Genomic DNA, 12,489 nt, shown 5'->3' with positions numbered 1-12,489 from the left:
TTTGTTTTGATGCGTTTGTTGGTCTGACGGCGGCGGAGAGGAGGGATTCTTCCTCATCCTTTGGAGAATAAGAAATGGTGATAAAGTGAGTGTCCCCCTTCACACGTCCCACCCTGAGTGTCCCCGTTGTACCGAGCGTGTTTTTTCTCTCTCTGTGGGCCCCAGACGGAGAGTTTCCCAGCATGCAGCAGTGTTTGTGTAGCAGCCACATTCTTGCAGCGTTGTGTAAACCAGGTTACCAGTCAGGCGTGGCTATCAGCAGCAGGAATGTGGCTATCGCTCTATCTGCTGTCACGACTTTGTTCTGAACGTCTGTAATCACACCATCCTCCCTCCATCACCGCTCTATCTGCTGCACCCGTCTGCACCCGTGTGCACTCACACCATCCTCCTGCTGCCTCCATCACTCCTCCATTTCCATCTGCTCTCCCTCCAGCCCCTGGTATCCGCTTTAAATCCTCCATCCACCGTTCAGCTTCCCTCCATCACTGATTGGCTGGACAGACAGCCGAGCAGCTGATTGGCTGATGAGGCCGCTGTTCGCAGACGGCCTGAACCTGACGACCTCGGCGTGATGGAGAGAGGAGCTTCCACCTCCTCTGTTCAACATCCCTCCATCACAGCCTCCTCTGCACCCTCCTCTTTCCTCCCACTGAAAAAATAAAGAGACGAGGACCGAGGACGGATCCCTGAGGGACACCAGAGAGAACAGACTATGACAAACCATGTTCTGTAGGAGAAGAGTCCAGGTCCTGAACTGAACGGGACAACTCTTCGACATCTCCCCTCTGACCCTTTAAACCATCAGCATCATCCGAGGAGAACTCTTGCTGAACTGGGACACATCTGGATCCTGGATCCAACCGACAGATAAAGAGCAGCGATCGAGCGTCTGTTGATGTCTCCAAACCAAGTGTGGAAATGCAGAACAGCCCACTTTGATGGCTGTGATTTCGTGGAGGCCTATCTCCCGGCTCTAGATGCGGAGAGGCTGATAGACGTCTTTGTATCAGCTCATCTTCATGTTGTCCTGAGGATGAGGGCCTGGAGCAGACGTCTGTTCAGAGTCTGCCGCTCCCTTTCCCTCCTCTGGATACCTGTCCCTCACCAACCTTAAGACACCTGTTCCACTTTGCCTTACTGAGGCTGAACGTGAATCCCAGATGTACAAACTTTCAGCTGATTGCAATAAAAAAAAATCAAAGAAGAAAAACTTAAACTGTGTTTGAGGATGTTGTCTTAAATTTGAACGCTAAGCTCTACTTTTGCCACTGATAGTTGTCTCGATGATTCAACCTCCTGAGCACAGTCAGAGTCAGTCACAGTCAGAAACAGAAATTTGCAAATCAGGTGTCATCTCCAGCAAGTTAACAATAGTTGGATTTTTGATTCCAATAAACTTGTTCCCACAAACTCGGCCAAAAACCTGTGTGTCCCTAAAACATCACTTTTTCTGCAGTTTTAGAGAAATACTGGTTAAATATTTTAGTCAAATGTTTTATCTAAATGTTTAATGTTATTTATAAATGTTATAAATGAATGTTCTGATTCTAAATATTTAGCCATGTTTCTTAACATTTAGGGCTATAGTTTCATAGACCAGGCGCAAGAGCAGGCACACCTGCCCTGCGCCGGCCTTCGCCAGACAGGGCGTGACCTGCGCACTTTGCAAGTTTCCTGCAGTGCCAAGAGAGGTGCACTCAAGGCACAGAGGAGCGCAGAGGTCCAAGCTGTGAGTGGGTTTAACACAGCCGGGCGCTGTCTTCACCAATCAAATGAGCGCCTCTCCTCGCCTTTAAATGCGCTGCGGCCGAGGCACAGCGTCTGATTGGTCTGACTGATCCTTGCCACCGCAGAAACAGTGTCTGGAAAGACCCGATAGCGGAGACAGTCAGAGCCGCTGTCCCTGCAGCAGGAGAATGGACAGCGGGGCGCATCAGAGGACACGACGCGCGTCACCGTGTGGGCCAGCTTCTGGGACAGATTTAATCTGTTCCTTTGTCATTAATAGGAGTACAAAATGAAGGGACAGTTACACAGCTGGCTTATCCATTCAGAATACTTTTGATCCACCTGCACTCCTGGTTTGTCATCACCAAATAGCAGAACCTTTGGTGATATACTGTACACTCTCCCAGTGTCTCCACCTCATCCTCCTTACAATAATGTACTCCATCTTTTTAGATCAGGTTAAAAATAAAGACTAAAACAGAGAAATATGGGAAATCACGGGTAAATCCTGAGTGACATACATTTATTTTGTCTCTATTTTCTTTGTCTTTTCTCTCCCTCTTTTCTTTGAATTAAATGAAATGAGAGAACCAGATATATACTCAGTATCAGATGTTAAGGCTGTTTATTGTTTAATTGTTAAGATGTGCATCAAACTTCCAGCTGCCGTCAGGGTAACTTTCCATTATGACAAACGGCTTTAATCTGACATCAGATGTGACGGGACAGTTAATATAGATATAAATGTATTTGCTGGTTCAGACAATTACATTAAATAGTGATTGCTGTGATTGTTTATTGCATGAAAATGTGCCTGACACTCTGGAAACCCCGACCCTGAGGCTTTGATGACATGTGCGCCTGTCACCAAATTACAGCTGCGTGGGTGCGCTCCGCTCTGCGCCGAGGATAGACCAGGTTGGAGCTGGCGAGCTTTCAGCGCACTTTCTGCACTGTTTTTGGCACGAAATTGTCACTGCGCCAACATGAATCTGCTGACACCTCCCCCTGGTGCGCCGTCAACTCCCCCTGGCGCGCCGTCACACCCATCTCTGCACAGACGGTCTACCAAATTGTCAAATTGGCAGCGCACAGCGGTGCGCCGCACGAAATTAACACTGCGCAGGTGCACTAGGCTTGCGCCCCCTGCGCTGCCTGCGCCACTAAATATTTGTTAATGATTTATAAATCTTAAGCAAAGATTTCAAGATATTTACAAAGATTTCTAAATCTTGAGGTACGATTTCCAAATATTTAGCTAACATGGCTTAACCCAGGATCTCCAACAGCGCCATCACAGCACTTGGTATGTTTATTTTCTTACAGCTGATTTAGCCGACTGTGTTTGACTCTCTCAAAATTCGCTTGGCTGGATCGCTTCCTCCAACTTTTATTTTGATACTTCCTGTGGGCGAGAGTTTGAATTAGCATGTTAGCTAAACATTTAGAAATCATACCTCAAGATTTAAAAATCTTTGATAAATATTTAGTCTTAACTAAATATTTAGAATCAGCCCCTTCATTTATAACATTTATAAATAACATTCAACATTTAGATAAAATATTTGACAAATATATTTCACAGATATTTCTCTAAATCGGCAGAAAAAGTTCTTTCAGAGCTACATTTGGAGAAAGTGTGTGCAACTTTAAAATCAGCGCCCCATATTCTGACTGATGAACAGCTGCCCTTTAAGGTTCATGTGGCCTCGATTGCTTGAATTGAATTGAATTGAATTGATTTTATTTCGGTCATGTCAGCACACTTATACAACATCACACATTGTCAAAAGATGATCACATTGTACATGTCCAAAAGGGAAGACGGAGGAAGCAGTGCTTATCTAGTCCCGTCCCCATTTCCTCAATATTTAGTCTCCTCTTTTTCACATATCATCAGATTATTATGAATTTTGATTCCATTTACAGAAGTATGACATAATTCTTGATTGTCTTTTAGTGTCCATATTTGATCGTTAATGTCCGATCCTTTGTTCCACGACTGTCTGCTCCTCTGCAGTTAGTGGGATATATACTGCTACCTCACTTGTTTTACAGCATCACCTCATTCACAGTCATTGTTTTGGAACATTTGGTCTTTCTTCCTGTCTCACAGACCAAACAAACCCACACGTTTACGTTTCTGCGTCCTTCAGGCCTCGACAATTTTTAAATGATACACACTTAGCTATTATCATCTTCATTTCCGTTAAAGGTCACTTTGACATTTTTTTCTTAAATACGTTCATGGAACCGCTGCACCTGGTTTTTCCTTGTAAGCTGTTCCATTTATCCCTTGTACTTCTCTTCAGATTCTACAGTTCTATTTTTGAGAAACTGCCTGTAAAGTGTGTGTTTTTTTTTCTGGATGCCTTTATCAATGTTTTTGTCATCCAAGGTCTATTCTCTCTGCTTTGTTTTTTAAGGTCCAACTTTCTCACAGGGCAATATTTTCTAATTCAAAGTCCATGCCTTTCTCTTCGTTGATCCATGTCTGTGTTAATTCTTCTATTAGAATGATGTTCCGTTTAGTAGTTGCGATTAATCGATTTGTTGCCATAGAAACAGTTATCCAGGTCGATGTTTATGTTTGGGTTACTGGAGTCAGGACAGTTCTGGTCAACATTTTGATTTTTTATCAGATCCTGATGCCCATGGTTTGTAATCCAGTCAGGTAAATCCAAAATGTTCATGTTCCGTGTTACAGTTCATTAGCTTCTTTTCCTCTGATTGGTTTCTCCGTTGGTTCTTATCAGTATTTTGCAGTTTGCCGTCCAGGTGATTTTTATCAATCCAACTGAACATTTGTAGAAAGAAGTAAAGAAAAGGGTTCACCAGAGGGCACCAAAGAATATTCCAGATTTAAAGACAATCTGTGCAGAGGAATGGGCCAAAATCACACCTGAGCAGTGTGGGCCATTAGTTCAAACATACAAGAAGCTTCTGGAAGCTGTCACTGCAAACAAAGGCTTCTCCACTAAGTATTAGATGAGTCTCAGTTAGCGTGTTCAATACTTTTTTCCTGTGTTATCGTACTTAATTCCACATAATCATTATTTATGGACCTGAACGTTGTGATTTATTTTCATGTGTGGATTATTTGAGTTAATACCAATGTCTGGGAGAAATTTTGTTTGAATTGCAGCTTTGGAAATAAATGTAATGAGAACAAAGTTGGCGCCAAACTAACAAGAAACCAAAAACGTCTCACAGCAGCTGTAAAGATGGCGTTTCTGATGGCGAGCTGCTGATTTTTCACACCTTTAAGAGCGTCTGTTGGTCTCATTAGCTCAGTATCTAAGCAGGCTTACAACACAAATCCTAATAGTGTTATATAACTCCAACCTCATCCACTGGACTCATTTTAATCCCTGTTAAAAATACAGCACCTCAGCCCTTCACAGATCTCTGTACAGATCTCGGAGAGACTCTAAACCAGCCCTCATCACATCGACGTGTCTTCAGACCATCAGTCAGCTCAGAGCTCTACAAACACACACACACACACACACAGCCCCTCCCCTGGGGAAACCCTGCGACAAGTTTCTGAATCAACTCCAACATGAATCCAACGCTCTTAACTCTGAGTCCGGCCCAAAGCTGGACCTGGAGCCGCCGGTAAAGACCCTAAAAATATCACATTCTTTTATTAAATACTTCTAAGTCGAGTCACAGCGGCCAGATTTATGGGAAATTAATCTCCTGGTCAGAGCCCTGCAGAGGTTTATGAACCAACCCCACAGCCACAAGTCTCAGCGAGGACACGGGTACTGAACCCAGCTGAACCCAGCAAAACCAGAGTCAGACCAACTGATGTAAAAACTAACCATAACTTCGTGACGTGACGAAGTAAACATTTACCTACCCTGTTTTGGACACAGGCTGTACATCGCTTTAGGTAAGTGTCTATGGTCAAACCTCAAAACCTAAAATGTGATACAACCATTTTTAACAAAAGTAGTGTCATCAAAATAAACATTTTGAAGCAAACTGAAGCTGTAGTTTGTGGACTATGAGCCGCTACAATTTTCACACACTTTGAACCCTGTGGCTTAAACAACAGTGCGGCTAGATGACAGATTTTTATATTCTTACAAGCTTCACAGCCTCGTATGATTAAAACCAATACATTTCTTGATTATTTTTGTTATCAATAAAATACGGAAGCATATTGCATTCACTTGAAGACAAAAAAAAACAACTCAGGTTTTTCAGAGTAATTTATTCTTCGGTTTGTTTTTTATGATAATTAATTTTGTTTTTCTGATTAATATCTTTTTATTGGTTTGTTTTTATATAATTATTATATTGGTTTGTTTTTTGTTATAATTATTATATTGGTTTGTTTTTATATAATTATTTCTATTTTTATGAGTAATTTTTTTGTGGTAATTAATTATGTTTTTTTGATTAATATTTTTTATTTGTTTGTTTTTTATGAGTAATTTTTTGTGGTAATTAATTTTGCTTTTCTAATTAATATTTTTTATATTGGTTTGTTTTTTTTATTATTTCTGTTTTTATGAGTAATTTTTTGTGGTAATTAATTTTGTTTTTCTGATTAATATTTTTTTTTTGGTTTGTTTTTTGTTATAATTATTTATGTTTTTATTAATAATATTTTTTTCTGTTTTCAGATTACTTTTTTCCTGTTTTTAGGAGTAATTTTTCCCTGAAGTATCGAGACACTTCGAAATCCTGCGAGAACCTCCAACCTGCAGATGACTCCCGTGGATGTGTGGTGGCTCCTATGTCCCGCACGGGTCCGAGATCCTGTTCGGCACATATATGCCTTATCCTTAACTTTCTACCGGTCCGCACCGGGTCAGTAAAGGTAAGGTATTAGCCACACACAGGGTATGATACCCTTGTTATGTTTTCAACTTTATCCTTATATTTCAAACAGCCTATTGTTCAATGTAATACTTAAGGAATAGACAAAGATGTGGCGTTAAAAAAATGCATTGCTTCTACATTGGAAAACCAGAAAAACAGCAGGTTGAGGTTCTCGCGGGACTTTGAAGTAGCTCAAGACTTCAGGGAAAAATTACCTTGAAAAAAAGGAAACAAGTAATCTGAAAACAGAAAAAAAATTACTCATAAAAACAGAAATAATTACAACAAAAAACAAACCAATAAAAAAATATTAATCAGAAAAACAAAATTAATTACCACAAAAAACAAACCAAAGAATAAATTACTCTGAAAAACCAGAGTTCTTTTTTCTTTAAGTGAATGCACTACTCTTCCGTACTAAAATGCGTGCCAATGAAAAATACAAGTTTTTCTGAGCTCTGACGGAGTTTAGGCGTAAATATCCAGCCTGCTCCGGTGCGTCTGGACGGAGTGTCCGCTGTCATGTTAGCAGGTGTTTCTGCGGATGGGTAAGGTACAATAAGCGTTTTGCTACTTTGCTATAAGTTTGTTTTCACTTCTTTGACCAATAAACATGTAGCTAGAAAACGCCTTTGATAGACTCTTGTTTTGAGGATGAAGCCTGAGCGCCGTCCAGCGCCACATCACGTTGTTCTGTCGGGACAGGTTGTTGTTTTTACTCCTTGTGGGTGATGATGATAAATATCTTAAAACAGCATTAAATGATTCATAATTCCTATCTTGGATTGATAAAGCTGTAGATCGAGCAGCTGCCTCAAAAGTTTTTGTTTTTTTGGTCGTGGTTCAGGCTCTGAGTCTGAACTGTCACCCTCTGTTCTTCAGTCAAAATCACGGATCTGTCTGTATCTCTGTGTCTGTTTGTTTGTTGTCCGAAAAACACATCAATGAAACTTTATGTCTCATGCCACAGCCGTCTGTTTTACAGCTGCAGTGTTTAGAGGAATGAAAGCTCAGAAATCTTTAGTGCTTCATAAGACAAACTTACAGGCTTCAGAAAACCCACGGGATATAAATTTAGGAAAACTTATTGAACGACAAGCTATTAGTATTCATTTTTACAAATTTGTTGGCTTCCAAAATGTTATTAGTTAATTGCTCACCCTTTTTAAATAAAATGCAAAAATGTATTTTTTGTCTGTAAATATTCTTCATTCCTCAGACCCAGTTTGCTCAACAGTACAGTCACTTTAAGCTTGAAATGAGACAAACTACTCTTCCAAAAGCACATTGTGGGCAAAGGCCTTTTTCTAACTCAGTATTAGAGACTTCTAGGTAGGTCATGTTTTCAAAAGACTTCACTTTTTACATGTTGGAAAACTGTGATTTAATACCGTTACCGCAATATGAAGGGAAAATACTGTGATATGAATTTTGGGCTGTATTGCTCACCCCTAGCACTCGCACACACAGACGAGCACACTCCATGTAGTGAACAGAGAGTCGGGAAAAATAATGTCACAACCACAACAAGAAACACAGAAAATCTGCCTTCTTTGGAAAACCAAACCAGTTCTTTGGAAAGATGTGATTAGAGGCAGCCCAGCTTGAAATAGGTTAAAGAGATGAACTCACCCCGAGAGCAGCCAGAGGAGATGTCATCAGAAGGCACCTGGAGGAGGAAGCACATAGGTGAGTCAGTGAGTGAGCGTGCTGCGTTCAGGAGCTCAAGGTTAGAATCAGGAAATAACAGTTACTACATCTTATTTTTCTGTGTTAGACTTCAGAGTGTCCCTCATTGCTTCCTGCACTCCTGGACTCATCAATACTGACCCCTTTGTCAAATAGACCAGATCCTAGACTGTTTGAGTCTGCCAAATCCATAAGAGATAAAAACCAATCCGGACTAAATGACGAGTGACTCCTTTAAGAGTCTACAGAGGAGGAGGCGACTCAGTGCTCTGAGGGAAAAGTGGAGAAACTCCTGAGCTAACTGGGGAGCAGTAGAGATCCAGGTACCTGGTGGTTCAGGTGTGGAAATCTTGAAAGTGAGATGAACAAAGAGAAAGAGGAGGTGATTTCCTCCCACCTGGATCACCTGCTTTCATCCATCCCCCCAAAAAAGTGTACATAATGAAAATAAAGTCAACTGTTTATTTTGAGTCTAATCACTGAACAGGGCAGGCTGAGTTTTTTTCTTGTCATATTTATTAATTATTTCTAGCCTCCAAAAAAGTGATGGAAGTGAAATCAAGAAGCTCAATGAACGTTTCAGTGTTTTCAGTTTGTTCTCAGACTGCTGCCTAAACAGCGCCCCCTGTGGGCAATACGCTTAACATGGCGTCGAAGAACCACACTTTAAAACTTGAGAGCTGTCCTTCTAATGGTCCAGCCACACCAATTGCGAATTTGCAGCGAGATTACATACCAAGTCAATGCAAAGACGCGTTTAGATGCTGATTCGCCCCGGACAGCGCGTTTGGCGCGGCATGTTTGGAGGGTCGGCGTGTTTGGGGCAAATATTGAACTTTTGACACGAATTTGCATGAGGCTGTGCTGCAGCAGCCAATCAGCGATGACATTCCCCCACGACGTCATTGATTTGATGACGTTGGGGGGGGGGCCGCCACCTGCTCTGACTCCAACCCCGCTGGAAGATGGAGGAGAAAATAATCTGTGCGGTGTGTCATCATCCAGAGTTATACGATACGACGTGTGTACTCTACAGAGACCAAAAAAAAAAGGAGCAGGCTGGGTGAAAGTCTCTGAGGAGACAGGTTTTGAATGTAAGTTCTGTAAATATTTGTTCCCAGCTGGATCTGCCTGCACAGGTCATCACTGAGTCCGACTGTGTTTTCCTCAGTGGAGTTCTGAGCCTGATAGAGAGGAGGGAGGAGCGGGGCAGGGGCAGAGCCAGGGAAAAGATGGAAGTTCTCTGTGCTCCTCTCTTTCCTCCAACCCTTCATTATCCCCAGGGAGACCTCTGGGAACATGGGTCGGGGGGTCGAGGATGAGGTCTCAGGGAACAGCCAGGCAGGGCCAGTGGATTACCAGGGAGAGGCAGCAGGCCTTGATTGTGAAAGCTCCAAAGCTTTCACACACTCTCCTGTCATGCTTTTGAAGCCACAGCTCGTTGTTTTTCAGATGCTCTTTTGGGCTTTCCGTCTTTAAATGAACAAGCTCTCTACTCTGCATGTGCAGTGACGCGCGTCAGCCCCTCAGCTTGTCAAATAGTCCAGTGTCCAGACTGGACTATTACAGGTGTGATGCGCGTTTAAATTCGCAAATTCGCGTCTGGTGTGGCCGCGGCACATCGACTTTAGATCTCATTTAAAATGTAATTTGATGTGAAATATTTGGATTCATAACAGCTCATCTTCCTCTGCAGCCATGTTCCAGAGAAATCCAGCATGAAGTGGATTTTTACTTTGAGCTTGTTTCTGTGATTTGAGAGCAGGATGTAAACATTGTGCAAATCATTGTGAATATTAAAACAGTTTCATTTACCAGAGCAAGGTGAAGCTGCAGGGGGCAGAGCAGGAAGTCATTTCTGCTCAGAGGACGTCCCGCCCACTTTGCAGCCCTGTTGCTCTGACCCCGCCTCCAGCTGGTTCTCAGCCAATGAGGACGCTCCGGCACTGGTGGTCGTCCTGCAGCAACAGAAAGACAAAAACATCAGAGTCTGTTTCATTTTATTATCGTGGCAAGCGCAGAACCATTGCGTGGAAATCTAGCTCTGGCTTCCTCCAGTCCAGGGGGCGCTGGTGCTCCAGAGGCAGCAAACATTTGCAAAGAGGAAACTTTTGAAGTCATCAAAACTGCAGTTCCCTGAGCTTCCACTAGCGTCTGTCCCCATAGAGCACCATGTTGAAATATGCTGCAGTTCCCAAGTGTCCACTAGAATCAGTCTCAACAGACTGAACACATCTATCCTGTCAACACCATCTACAGGAAGTAGTTCATCACTTTTGCCTGTTGACACTGTGGTAAAAAAGATTAGCACAGAACAGAAACCAGGGATTGATTCTAGACCCAGAAAGAGGCCCTGTCCTGCAATCCAGACACAGACAGCAGAGCTGGTGAGAGCATCTTTAGGAAGTTCATTTAACAAAAAGACCTTTGACTCATTTCTGTTCCTATGACCCAGCCGTAAGAAAGGATCAGATCTAGTCCAGTATAGGGAGTGGAGCCTTCAGTGATCCGACTCCTCTCCTTTGGAATCCACGACCAGTCAGAGTCCAGGAGGCAGACTCCCTACCTTAAAGGGATAGTTCAGTTTTTTTGAAGTGGGGTTGTATGAGCTCTATGTGACCACTAAGGACATTAGATACAGTAGAAAGTTGTCTCCTCTCCCTCAGTAAGACACAAACTTTAACCGATGGTGACGAGGAAATAGACGCTAACAGGGACAGACCGTACCAAATTCAAAGGGTATTTTCTCTGCCTACAAGAACTAAAATCAAAAAGTAATACCACAGTTTAAGAGTACAATACATAAAATATTTTTTAAGTGCGTTAAGTCTTCGGAAATATAAACATTTATCTGGACCTCACTAACTCATGTCTCCTTTCGCGCGGCGCTAGAGCACTCCGTCCCCCCTCCTCCTTTCAGCTGTAGGGAATGTAAACAAGCTATGCTTCAGGCGCCGGTTGTAGCCTCGTGTAAGTTTGATCAAGTATCGTAATTCTTTTGTTTGTACTCTAAGGATTGTGAGGCAGCGTAGGAAATTCAAAATGAGTGACTATGACAGCGATGATGAAGTTCCGTTCACTTTGGAACCAAAAGAATACCTGTATGAACCGGAGCACACAGAAGAAGAGCTGCTACAGATGGGGACTGAAAGGAATACAGAGGAAACATCATTCATCATTTTATGTAGCGTACTCTTAAACTGTGGTATTACTTTTTGATTTTAGTTCTTGTAGGCAGAGAAAATAGCCTTTAAATTTGGTACTGTCTGTCCCTGTTAGCGTCTATTTCCTTGTCACCGGCGATTACAGTCTGTGTCTTACTGAGGGAGAGGAGACAACTTTCTACTGTATCTAATGTCCTTAGTGGTCTCATAGAGCTCATACAACCCCACTTCAAAAAAACTGAACTGTCCCTTTAAGAAGAGGGTTAAAACTTAACCTTAGGCCTGGACCAGGTCTTGGTAATGCTGCTATATGCTCAGACTGCTACAGGCCTAGACAGGACTAGAGTCACCTGTTTGTGCCAGGCAGGAAAACTCAAAATAAAAGCAGCATGAATAAGGGTTATAGGGGGCGCTCTCTTCTACAACACTATCGTTACATCTCTTTGGGTTTAAATCTGTCGACCCCAGACTACAGGACACAACACAACTCAGACCGATACGACGAAAAGCGCCAAATGAGAAGCTGACCCCAGCTGACGTCAGGCCACGAGCAAACAAAACGTCTTATTTTGGAGGCAGTCGAGGTTTGGGTGCTTCCTGGATGCACTTCCTGTTTCATGTCCTGAGGGTGAAGGTTTCCAGAGCCTGAGCTGTGTGTGAGGACAGGTGCAGACTCTGGGATGACACCTTTACACCACTACAGTCATGTTTCCATGTCAGGGAAGAGAAGTTAAAACTTTAAAGCTGTGTCTTCACTTCAAGACAAATAAAGTTTGATTCTGTTGAGAAATTCCTGCCTCAGCTTTCCCTTGAAGAGTAAAAAACAAGATCTAAACATGATCTAAATCCTTTCCTTGCTTTAAAAGACCATTTCATGGATCCACAATCCATAGTCCATAACTGCGAGATTTAAACTCTGACTCCTCATCAGCTCAGCTTTAACTGATCTGAAGCCTGAGACCACATCAGGACCCGGTCTGATCCCTGAAAGCTGGTTTTCAGAGTCCCATGAGCCGAATCCAGCAGCTCACAGAGTCTAAAGTCTGAGGACAGACGGAGTGCAGCTCCA

This window comes from Halichoeres trimaculatus, unplaced genomic scaffold (genome assembly GCF_033239565.1).
Source record: "Halichoeres trimaculatus isolate MK-OKI-2021-1 unplaced genomic scaffold, fHalTri1.1 fHalTri1_scaffold_9, whole genome shotgun sequence".
NCBI classification, from domain to species: domain Eukaryota; kingdom Metazoa; phylum Chordata; class Actinopteri; order Labriformes; family Labridae; genus Halichoeres; species Halichoeres trimaculatus.
This window is presented reverse-complemented; position numbering follows the sequence as displayed.